Genomic DNA, 12,966 nt, shown 5'->3' with positions numbered 1-12,966 from the left:
GAATTTTTTATTATAATCTTTATACAGTATTTACAATTATAAAAATCTGTTTTAAACAGAGCATGGAGGCTTTTTTTGTCTTGGATGAAACAACTGTAAAAGATGCAGGTTGTTTTTCATAAGTAAAACTTCACGGGCTGAATTCTGGTGAAGGTTTGTGTTTTAAAAACATTCAGGAAACTCACATTGTTCAGATAAATTCTTTTGTCTTGCATGTGCAGAATGTTCCAGGTAATAAGAAACATGGAATATAAACCATAATAATTTGTAATATAAATACAAACACATTGATGCAGTGTTGGAAAACAGAACAAAAACCTGAGTTCCCAATATCCTACATTAAACTGCTTGGCCTTGCACTTGTGATTTATTCACAATTTCATTTCATAACCCACTACTTTGCAGACAAATCCTGTTGGGATGTGACACAAAAATTAAGGTTTTTACCTCCACATTCATCTTATGGATTGTTTTACCATAGATGGTGTGTTTTACATGTTTATATTCTCACTCCTTTCTCAAAACCAGGTTTTTTTCCCAATATTTAAATGAAATAACATTTAAACATAAAAATATCTGAAACTTTGGACTGTTTGTTGTCTGATTCCAACTGCCTAATAGCTGATTTTGGTGCTATTCCGTGAGCGCTGTATGACCACATTTGGGTTTGATTGCAAAATGTATTTTACTCATTTCAGACTGTGAAGGGAAGAAATCTTAACTTGTAGATAAATTATTTGTTCACACATCCATACACAGTACAGATGGGCTGCTCTATATAAAGTTAAAATCTGTGCTTATTTTGGGGATTGGAGCTGAAGAATGACTCTTAAATTGTATTTTAATTCCATCAACTCACTGAAAATACATCAGTTATAGCTCCTGTTAAACAGAACTTGGAATAATTGATAAAGTAGTAGTTTAAACCCACCTTAGAATATATATCCAAAATTCTGCACTGATTCCACTTCACTCCTCCTTTGTCTCAGCCCGAGTTTTGTTCCTCACTTTGGTTTTTGAACATTTTGAAATGTTTCATCTGAGAAGCATTTTCATTTTGAAAAGTTCATTTAGAAAATTGATTATCATTGATTTACAGCAGAATTTGCAGTGTCTGCAATAGTAACTGTGAGCAGTTAATGTGTCAGAGCTGCAGCCTTAAGTGATACTCGAGGTAACATAAAAATGAGGGGATGGACACAAAAACTTGAGCTTGACAGTGGTGGCAGGCAATAAATGATAATTAAGAGAAGAATTATGAACAATAAGAGAAATCCACACGACTCAATGGACCAGTAGGTGATAGCTTGAATTTTGCCTTTTCTCTGCTTATTCTAGACAAGCTCAGCAAATGTTTAGCATTTTTTTTTAATTTCCCAAGAAAATGAGAAAATTTTTAATGTGCTGGCCTTGAGAACAGGCATGAGGGAAATAGGTAATTTTCCTTCTCCCATCAGAGAACTGAATGGAAGTTTATCCACTCCATCCGTTAACTTTGTCCTTGGATGTAAAACTGTTCATTTGTTGGGCTCCATGACACTGATGGTGCTCAGTAAATCTGTTTTTCAGGTTTGCTTTAGGAAAAGTGCAGGCAAAGGAAAAAGTCTTTTGAGACAGCAAAAGGAGCAACTTCTATCATCAGCATAATGATAAAATTTTAGGTATTGCCAACCTCATCAGAGTGCTGGATTCCTCCACTAAAATATACAAACCACTGCTTTGGAGGCAAGTGATGGATGTGATTTCCCATGGAAATTGAACATTCCTGAATGATGACTTGCCTTTTTTTCCCCCTCTTGAAAATCAGAGAGATTTCCAGTCTTATTTATTTTGCTATCATTTAACTCAGGCTAATTATATTTGGGAGAGGGGTTTCAGTTTCTTGCTTGGCAAGTGTTTTCCAGCTTTCACTTCTTAAATATGATTTGGCACAGGGCAAATATTAATTTTATGTAGAGCGAGGTGATTTTGCAAACTGCTCTGCATGGTAGTGCCTTCAATAGTGCAGGAAGTGTATTTTGTTCAAGGCTTCAGTATATTCATCCCTGGAATTTTGTTGGTATGCCAAAAATCTGTCCCTGTGCAGTTTGCTCATGACTGTCCTATGATGTGCTGTGATTCCAGGATTTGTTTCTTAGAGGAAAATCCCTGGTGTAAGGAGGAATTTTAAGGCAGGGAAGGGCTTAAAAACAGACTTTGGTTTGCTTTGGTGGCCCTTCAGTAATTCTGCTGCCAGCTCTGTTCTAAAAGTGTTTAAGGTACGACAGAGAGGAAGAGAAGCTCCAGGGAGAGCTGCGAGCCCCTTGCAGGGCCTAAAGGGGCTCCAGGAGAGCTGCAGAGGGACTGGGGCCAAGGCATGGAGGGACAGGAGCCAGGGAATGGCTTCCCAGTGCCAGAGGGCAGGGCTGGATGGGAGATTGGGAATTGGGAATTGCTGGCTGGGAGGGTGGGCAGGGGCTGGAATGGAATTCCCAGAGCAGCTGGGGCTGCCCCTGGATCCCTGGCAGTGCCCAAGGCCAGGCTGGACGCTGGGGCTGGAGCAGCCTGGCACAGTGGGAGGTGTCCCTGCCCATGGCAGGGGTGGCACTGGATGAACTTTACAGTCCTTCCAACCCAAATCACTCCAGGATTCTGTGATGGCTTTTGATAACTTCTTGATTTTTTTTCTGTCTCTACCATCTCATCACCTGTGACCAGATGGTCAAACTTGGGTAACTTTTCTCTTGAAAAGCACATGAAAAATCCTTTCCTTGAGTAATGCAGACCAGAGCTCATCAAGCATTCCCTGGCAATGAATTGCTGGATTCTCATCTCTGGGCTCCAGAGGGTGGGACATTTTATCTGTCATCAGCTGGACAACTTATTGCAACCTGTATTCGTGACATCCTCATCTGTTTCAGGACAATCATTTTAAACTCTAAATCAGCTTTGTCTCCACCCTGGTGCACAGAGTTTCTCTGTGGTAGGTTATTAAAACTGTAACCATTAGATTTTTTAAAAGTTTGTTTTGTTGTTGTGCTGGAGGGAGGGTCTGGAGATAACTGCTCATCACTCTGGGGTTTCATTGATGCTCTGAGTGCTTCCCCCCAACCTTTTTTTTGTCATGTCTCAGCAGTACATTGCATAAACAATGAGCTCTTAGTAAACCTGGAGTAAAGAGTTGGTGCAGAACCTATTCAATGTGAAAATGTGAAGTGAGAGAAGAATGAAGAAGAGTATTGCACAAGAAGCCTTTGGGAAACTGCACACCAAAATTGTTATATTAAAATCAATACTGGGGCTTGACCTTTCTGTGCTAGTGTATACTTTAAAACTTCCTATTGATTTCTGTTTTAATGGCATGTTTATTCCAGTTTCCTGGCATAGGTATGGAGAACAAGGGGAAAAGAAAATGATGGATTTATTTACAATATTCATTCAATATTTCAGCGAGGTAAAGGTGTGAGGAACATTTCAGTTCATGAGGAGTGAATTAATTTGGGTGAAAACTTCTTCAAAGTATTCTTTTCCTCCTAAATGATCATGTTTTCCCAGATAATCAGCTATGTTGAATTGGGAAACCTGCTTTTTCTTGTAAGATTGTCCTCAGGGGGAACAAAAAGCTCCTTTTTAGGAAATAGTTGTTATTTTGTCTTCTGCCACAGGGACTTGCTGGTATTGTTTGGATTAAGTGGAAAAGAGTCTAGAAAACTCCATCTTCTCTGCTGCTGATAGAGAGAAAGCTGGGAATACTCTGAAGCAGTAAAAGTGATTGTAATTGTTTTGACTTGAGGTAGGTTAAAAATAAGAGTTTAATATCTCCTGACAAGAGAAGCTGCACTGGTTTTGTAAAACCAGAGATCCCAACTGATAATCCCACTGAGGATGGCAAGGTGATTTTATAGGGGCAACTAATTTTATAAAAATGTAAAATAAAACCTTTTTCCTTGGAATGTCCAAAGGGCCCCTTCAGCCTCAGGGCTGCAGAGACAGCAGCAGATTTTGGCATCACTTTTCCATCTTGAGTGCCTCCTGTTCGTCCTTCCCAGCCATTCCATCTCCCCAACATTTTTTCTCCTCTCTCAGCAGACATTTCCCTCATCTGATCTCACACTCAGTAAAAGATTTAGCAGTGGATTTATTCCTCAGCAGCCATGATATTCCTGAGGTCTGTAGGATTATGGGATAATTCTGCTGTGTCGCAGGAAAAGAGGGAACAAGGAGGGTCAGGCTGGGGCAGGGCTGTCCCTCTGCAGGTGAGGAAAGAAGCCAGGATTAAGTGTGAAGGAATTTGGGATTTAAACAGAGGTTCAACTTTAAAATAAGTACAGTGAGCAGGTGAGCTGTTGTAGCCGATGCCTTTTTGGGCCTCCAGCTCTTAAAACCAGGAAAGTTTAGTGTGTGAATTTTACCTGCAAAATGCCAAGGAGGCATAAAAATGTTTATGAAGTTGGGAAGTATCAAATTGCCTTAGAAGCCTGTTCAACTTTTATTGTTTTCAGAAGAAAAAAGGTGTTTGGCAACAGCAGAGTTACTCTCCAAGATTTCCTGCTCTGATTCTGCATTAATACCATTATGTCTGGCTCTCAGGATATGGAGAGATGAATCTTGGAGATGGGAGGTGGAAATTGGAGAAAGCAGAGCTATAATTCACTCCTACCTTTATAAACCCAAATTTTCAAGGGATTATTTTTCACTTGGATTTTAAAACCTGCCATCTCAGTTGACAGCTTGGATACCGAGCTTCATCTTGATCAGTTTATTTCTAGGAGAGATGGGAAAATTACTTGGAGCCAGTAAGAGAGCATCCACAAAAATAATCCTACTTCAAAGTTTCAGATTCAGGTAGGAAGGACGAAAACTATTCCCCCCCCCGGCAATTTTAAACAAACCTTTGCTTTCAAACTGCTGATCTTTTTCATTTTGAAAAGCAGCAAATGAGCAGACACAGCAGAGAAACACTTAAAAATAATAATAAAAATTTTTCTAACTGTCACTTCATTTTAATGGATAATTAATGTTGTCATAATTCCAGGACTGCTTTTGCAGGTCCCAAGGGGAAGGATATTAAGTTGGAAAGTAATTCCAAGTGGAGTTATGTGGATAGCTAAACATACACAAATTATGTAAAGCAGTTCTACAGTTCTGACTCAGGTTCTCCACGTGCCTCTGGCATAAAGGTAGGAATTGGCTCATTGGTTTTGTCTCTGTAATACTGATCTATATGCACATATTTTAAAATTTACACTTTCATGAAGTGTAATTACAACATCCCCTCAACCAACCTTACCCCTCCTCCTTCCAACACCAAACACTGCCCCAAAACCACCCCCACAACTCCGGAATCTCCAAGAAAACTCAACCATTGCCGAGAGTCAGTGTCCTTGTTACTCTGAGTGTTCGCAAGCTGTCCGTGGAGTGCTGTTGATAAATTGAATTAATTGGAGTAAGTTGAGTACATAACTGAATTTTGAAATGAGCGTCTTGGATCTTCTGATCAAGGACTGGCACATAAAATCACGTGGCTTTCACAAGGATTTTTCCATTGACAGATGTTATGCTGGGGATGGGAAGCAGCTGGGAAAAGGAAAGAGACAATGAGGGTGTTCTGCTGGATGAATGGTGTTGCTTGGACTCAGTGTTCGGGTGATGTGACAAGTCTGGTGTTTGAAACAGGGTGTAACTGAGGCAGCGATGGCTGTGTGGGACAAGGTGGAAAATATTGTTAAAATTGTATTTGTATTTTCAGTGTTTTCTTGGGTTTGAGAACAGACATCATTGAATCGTAGAATCATGGGATGGTTTGGGTTGGGAGGTAACACCATCGCTGCCCGGCTCTGCGGGGTCCCGCGTGCCCCCACAGCCGCACGGGTGGGTTCAGTGTTACAGTCGGTACCAAAGAGTCCAGAAGGGCGTTTGTGTGCGTTCTGCCAGGAGCATTTATTGCTGCTACACTGTCCAAGGGTGCAGAGGCAGATACCAACGTGATCCCAAAGCTTACAGTTTTATCCAGGGAAAAGGCGGGAGCAGGGAACGGGGAGCAATGGGGAGCTCTGGGGAGTGACGAGGGGTAGAGGCTGACAGCAACCGGGGAATCCAAACTGGGGCAGACGAACAGAACAGAACAAGTATCCCAGGAGAAGCCTTTTTGGCCACCCTAACATGAAGTGGTTCCTGTGGTACTGGGGACTTGTCCCACTGAAAACTCTCTGTCCCTTGTAACTTAGATTCACTGGCCACCACAGGGAAGGACCTTCAAGATCATCTCATTCCACAAGGGCAGGGAGACCTCCCACTGTCCCAGGCTGCTCCGAGCCCCAATGTCCAGCCTGGCCTTGGACACTTCCAGGGATCCAGGGGCAGCCCCAGCTGCTCTGGGAATTCCATTCCAGCCCTTCCCCACCCTCCCAGCCAGCAATTCCCAATTCCCAATCTCCCATCCAGCCCTGCCCTCTGGCACTGGGAAGCCATTCCCTGGCTCCTGTCCCTCCATGCCTTGGCCCCAGTCCCTCTGCAGCTCTCCTGGAGCCCCTTTAGGCCCTGCCAGAGGCTCGGAGCTCTCCCTGGAGCCTTCCCTTCTCCTCTCTAGATGAACATTCCCAGCTCTCCCAGCCTGGCTCCAGAGCAGAGGGGCTCCATCCCTGGGAGCAGCTCCGTGGATTCCTCTGGACTCTCTCCAGCAGCTCCACGTCCTCCTGATGTTGAGGGTCCCAGAGCTGGACACAGAACTCCAGGTGGGAGTTCAGCCAAAAGAAAGATCAGAATCTCCTGATCCCTTGCCCTCTTTGCCACTGCTATTGGACGTGTCCCAAACTCTCCTGTAGGAGTTGTGTGACAGTGTGGGATGGACCAAAGCTGAGGGAGGAGTTACTGTGGTGGGAAAAGGTCACTGGCAGCTCAGGGATCAGTGTTGGAATCACTTTACTGTTCTCAGTACCATGTGTAATGAATCAAGGACTAATTCATATGCATGTATGGCAAATGTTAAGGAGGAGCAGTCACCCTGAGGAAGAAGTGGATATGGAATAAAGCAGCAGAGTTCTCATTAAATTTAATAATGTGAAGTTCAAGCATAATTGCTCAGAAGTGTGATCCCTTCCCTCTCCTGCCTGCACTGGAGTCATGAGAACTCTTGGTCAGTTGTGATGAATTTGTCAGAGAGTTTTAATGGTGCTGGTTGTGGTGGGTAAAGCAGGGCCAATTTGGGTCCCTGTCATCACATTTGACTGGTTTTGCACTAAGCCCTCATGAAATGATGATAAATCTAGGTTTGATGAGCTGAGTGATCTATTTTGAGTTTATATCCCTATGATTTTAAAGCTTCAGCGTTTGGGGTTTGCCTTGCTGTATCTCTATGAGAATCTTTTAGGCTGGAAATTCCTTTAAGATTGAATCCAGCCATTAATCCAGCACTGCCAAGACACCACTAAACTGTGTCCCCAAGTGCCACATCTTCAAACTGTTTAAATCCCTTCAGGGATGGGGACACCGCCACTCCCTGGGCAGCTGTGCCAGGGCCGGACAACCCTTTCTGTGAAGGAATTTTCCCAGTATCCAGCCTGCCCCTCCCCTGGCCCAGCCTGAGGCCGTTCCCTCTCTCCTGTCCCTGTTCCCTGGCAGCAGAGCCCGACCCCCCCGGCTGCCCCCTCCTGTCAGGGACTTGTGCAGAGCCACAAGGTCCCCCCTGAGCCTCCTTTGCTCCAGGCTGAGCAACAGGAGCACCAAAAGTTTGAAGGCAAAATGCCCTTTTGACACCATGGCTTTAAGGTGAAGAAAAACTGTATTTTCTGTTAATATTTGAGTGATCTGAAATGTTTAAAAGTGGAATTTTAGAACAGAATGTGGTTGCTACTAATGTTAGGAACAGCTCCTGTCACCTGTGCTGTGCAAAGTCTTACGTGAGTGGAGAATAATGTTTTAATGAGTGAACAGTGGTAGAAACTTCAGTTTTGAAGAATTTTTTGTGTTGTCTGAGACTTGACCTTTCAGGTAATTTGTTTCCCCACCTCTGTCCTTAGTTATGTTTTTGTAAAATCAGATGAACTTGAGCTAGTTTTTGTGACTTTGCAGACAGGTGAAATGGAGTCAGAGAAATCTCCATTTCACACCTCTCAAAGCTCAGCTCAGCTTGGAGATGTTTTCCTGACTTCTCTCACATCCTTTCAAATCCGTCATCAGCCCCGGTGATTTCCAGCGGCGGCTTTTCGTGGCGCATCCCGCGTTGTGCTCATGAAATATTGAAACTCAGCACTCAGAAACATTATTCGGTCATTAATATTGCAACGTGGCCTAAACACATTGTTTGGAACATTTTGGGATCTTCTGCGAGTCTGTCAGGAGGAATTATGGCTTGTTGGGGTCCAGGGAAGCAGAAAACCTGTTGAATCTTCCTTATGTTCTGTCTTACCTCCAGTTGGAGTAAGTTTTTGGGTTCTGTATAGAATGATACCTCGTTAAATTTTTCCCTAATTCATAGAAGACAGGATGATTTTCCTGATAGTGGACTTTGGAACAGGGAATATTTTGATTTTACCTTGGTTAGAAGTAATGAAAAACGACATGGTTCATGCTTTAGGCTTGAGTGAGTTTATCTTGGAACGCCACAGATCCATCAGATTGTGTAGCTGGGAGACTGTAATAAAGATAAAACAACTGGCAAGTAATCATTGCCCCGAAAAAATAGCAAAAAGAAAATGCTTAGGCTTTGATAGTGTAATAAATTTCCAATATCTGGAAATAAGGGTTAGAAATGACAAATCACTGTATTTCTCTAAGAGCATTGTTTGCGTGTTTTGGATTTCTACGGATTCTTGATTAATGTAGAATAAACCATGAAGTGGCCATCAAAGCACAAAACTAATATTTTTCAGCTTTTCTCAGTGTGTTGCTGTTGTCTCTGAATTATAAGGTGCTTTTTCCTTAATTAACATCTGCAGGTGTTTTTCAAGAACAACAGAAATGGATATTTTCAAGTAAACAAAAGGGAATTCTTGTGGGTTTAGAATTAAATTACTCATCTTGTTATTGTGGCTAACAGGGGTCGTGCTGGGCAGAAGGAGAGTCCTGGGCCATAAATCCACATGGCAAAATTAACAATTTGCTTTTCTTCAACTTAATTTAAAAATGCATGTGAAAAAGATGGAGACTTCTTGGAGTGCAGCGCAGTTTTATCAGTCTTTTTTTATCAGAGTGTATTTTTCTATTTCTTGTGATAGAGAAAACTTCTTGGCCCTCAGAGATGCTTTCTTGTTTGGGTCTTAAATTTCTATTTCTATGTTTCAAATTCTAATTTCTATTTGGAAAGTGGAGCCAGTCTATATTTGGCTTCTCTTGTTGGACTTGATATCAGGGTTGTCAGTTATGAATTGTAAGTCATTGCTTAATTGAGAAATTCTTTTTCCTGTTGCTTTGCTTTGTGTTATTATGCTGCTGTTATTATTTGATTTTTAAGAGATGTGGGTTAAGCATTTCAGGCTGTCTTGGATAATGTTCAGAAATATTTGATGTAGTCACGGGTAGATTCTCTTTTGCTTAATGTTGCATGTAGGACATTCATATTTACTTCAAAAGCTGGTTAATAACAAATGCCACTAAAATCCCACATTCCCTGCTTTTATGGAAGGAAAAGATAGGAATAAAAAGGTGGAATGTAGAGGCAGAAATGTTACTCTCGTGAAGTATTTTGTCTTTAGTCTGAAGCTCTGCTTGAGAGGTGGTTGGAATGGGTGGTTTGATCACATGTATCACTCTGTACCTCCTGCCCACATCTCAAAAAATCTAAATTAACAAAAGTAGGCCTATATTTATATATTTATGTAATTACAGATTTATATAGTTACATATTTATATATATCTGGGAGTATCTTCCAGAATTCTTTTTGCTGTGTGATTGCTCCTTGAGGTGACACGGTGGCTTTTGTGTTCAGCGTGAGCCAAATCTGATTTAGAGCTGAAATGTACCGCAAATGTTATTTTGATTAAAGCGACTTCAGGACTAAAACAGTCAAAAATTTGTCTTACAGTGGAGCCTAAATATGATAATGTGATAACGAAAATGCCCACATTCTTGTTATGCCCCTCTGACAGGAATAAATCTTCTGAGATCCCTAAATCCTTGGTGGTTGGTTTATCAGGATTTACCCAGCCTCTTACAAAAAAATACAGATAACATAAATTTTCTTCACAGCATTAAGTTAAAAGTGTTGAAGTTCTCTGTGACAGTGCTAGGGAAAGGCAGGAATTGTTGCTTTTTTTGTGTTGGTTGTGTGCTATAAACCAGTTGAGAAATGAAATATTGTGAAGTGTTAACGCAGACTTTAACTGGAGCTGCTTCTTAATGCTTTATGTGTGTTTTCCGATAGCACCATGAGAAGTGATTGCCTTGCATGCCACACTTCATTAAATCAGCCACTCTACACTTCTTAAAGCAGTATTTCATAATTATTTAGAAGGATTTTATTCAAAAAGATATCAATTGTGTGGGAAAATGTATAGCCAGCAGCGTTTTCTGCTGTTTCAGCACCTTTTTTAACATCCTTTTTTGTATAAATGATCAGTGGAACACTCTCTGTTGTCTGGAGTTCTGTGCTCAAACATGAGAACCGTTATCTTGAGCCTTTATATCTGCTGTAATTAAAAATGTCACTTGAAGAATTCCTGTGGAATTCTGGAGTAGTGACAAATTGTGCTGTTTAACTCCTCACAAATTGCAGAGGTGCCTCTCTCTATTTTATTTTTAATTTTTTTTTTTTTTGGCCTAGATAATATCATTCATTACTGTAGATCCAGCTGATGTTTGCCTTTATTCAGTACATGCTGAATGCCAGAAAAATGAATTTGTAATGCCAAGGAAAAAAACCTACTGGAGGTTGATGCAGGCGAGTGTTTGCGATCAGCGGGATCTGCCGAGTGTTTGTTTCATTAAGCTCCTACAAGCCACCCAATTACGGAACTCAAATAAATGAAAATTACTTCAAAATCCCGCTTATTTTGTTAAAAACTCTGCTGAATTTCAATCAGTTGAGATGACTGTTTAGGAATTTTGTTTGGTGAGTAAAAGTTGCCTTAAATGAAAGTTTGGTGGGTGCTTTAGGAATGTAACTCGTTGTGTTGTGTGATCGTGGTCACACAAGTGAGGGTGAGAGTTGTGAAAAAAGACTTGAAATTTTTGCTTGAAGGTGCTGCCAGGAGCAAGACAGTCTTGGGCATAAAAAAGTTCCTTTTTGGCCTAAATTGTATAAAATTTGATAATGAAATAGTTTAGTTTTCTTTTATAATAGACTGCAAGGGAAGGGAAGGGAGGAAAAGCCCAAACAGTAAAATGGGTGATGTAGAGTTTTCTTTGACTGAGGTGCCCTGCGTGTCCTGAGCTAGATTTAAATGAGAGATTAGGAAGAAGAAGGTGTAAAGACCTAATTTGATGTGAAGAAGAATTAATAAAAAGAAGAATTAAATGTAGACATCTGAGTGTTGTGGGGTTGTTTTGTTTTGGGGTTTTTTGGTGTTTTTTGTTTGTTTGTGAGGTTTGGTTTTGGTTTTTTTTTTAATTTTTCAGGGTTTATAATGTGGAAACTTTTAGCTGGATTTTTCAGCTGTTCTTTATGTAAAGTATATTTCATATCCTTTAATTGCTCAGCTATGTACAGCAGCATAATAAGAGACATTTTTAAGGGAAAACCACTTGCAGGAGGTCAAATCCAAGAAGGATGAGGAAGCATCTTCCCTCAGTCTCAAGAAGCATTAAATGCTCTCTCTGTTGCTCACCAGAAAAAGCTGCTGAGACTTCTATTTTGACACTTCTTTCCTTTTTAGACAAAACATGATTTCTCCAATCCAAAAGACAACCAGCATGTTTTGACTGTGCCATTGATTGTATGAAGGATTTGTTATATCAATCCTGCTGGAATAATTTGGGGGACCTTGGGAAATCACTTAATGGAATTTGGTCCATGTCTGCATAATCTGACTCTTTTTTTTTTTTTTTGCTGGAGTAATTGAAGATGCGGCTTAATAAACTTTTATAAAGATTCCCAGTTGGTTGCTGCGTTTCAGAGGGTTGGAGCTGAGCACAGAAGTAATACATCTTGTAATTGTCTTTTTTCCTCCCTACCTCACTTAAATGTGTTCCCTGGGGAAGAATCTAATGTACTCTAATGCTGGTACCTTTTACAAAGTGACCCGACTCATTAGGATTTGTTCTCCAGAGCTCCCTTGACAACAGATAAATGCACTGAGAATATTGAAGCTTCCTCTCCATCACTCTCTCTCTCTCTCAAAAAAAAATCCATTTGAAACCCAGTGTTTCATAGCTCCATTACTGCTCTGAGTTCCGTGCTCGGTATCACAACACAAGTTTTATGCACTGAGTGATTTCGGAACGTTTCCATGAAAATGAGACACGGTGTGCTTGTCTCAAGTACTCCACTGAAGGTTTCAAATCTATTTATGGCTTGTGACATATAAATATTGAGGATTTTCTGGGCCTGAAGTTGCCTTTATCAACTCTGTTGCAACAAGTTCAATAACTATTTTCTCTCCTACTCTCAAATTGCTGGGAGAAAGGTTGATTATGGTTCTTCGATCTTTTTGGAGCTTGGGAAATAGATGAAGTCCTTGAGTTTATGGTGTGTTTCGAGGGAGGGAGGCACTTTCTCAGTGCAGGAAAGCTTTTAGGTAGAAATTGAGTGCCTGCTGGCTGGTGGGAAAAGGATTTGCCTGGAAAAAATGGTTCCATAAAGTCAGAGAAAAACCCAGCCAACCAAGAGAGTTCTCTAAATGTTAGTTAGAAATATATGTTCTTGCATCAGTTGTAATTTATATGATTTAATGAATAGTGATAGCAAGACTTGTAACTTTTGTGTATTCAGATTTTGATACTTCAATATTAAATAAACTTCTGGATTCTTTTAGTGAATATTTGTATTTCTGCGTCTTAAAAAGCCAAGAGTAAACTATTTCTGCGACCGCTTTTAAAGTGACTGCTCTACT

The 12,966-nt window shown here is 40.8% G+C and overlaps 1 protein-coding gene across 3 annotated transcripts in view; it reads left to right on the top strand.

Moving 5' to 3' along the window:
- The window catches only part of CHCHD3 (coiled-coil-helix-coiled-coil-helix domain containing 3), a 128,441-nt gene that overhangs the window by 21,385 nt on the left and 94,090 nt on the right, over positions 1 to 12,966 (top strand). The window lies entirely within an intron of this gene.

Source organism: Corvus moneduloides, chromosome 4 (genome assembly GCF_009650955.1).
Source record: "Corvus moneduloides isolate bCorMon1 chromosome 4, bCorMon1.pri, whole genome shotgun sequence".
Classification (NCBI taxonomy): Eukaryota; Metazoa; Chordata; class Aves; order Passeriformes; family Corvidae; genus Corvus; species Corvus moneduloides.
The sequence above is the reverse complement of the archived record's forward strand: the minus strand, read 5'-3'. Positions and strand labels throughout refer to the sequence as shown.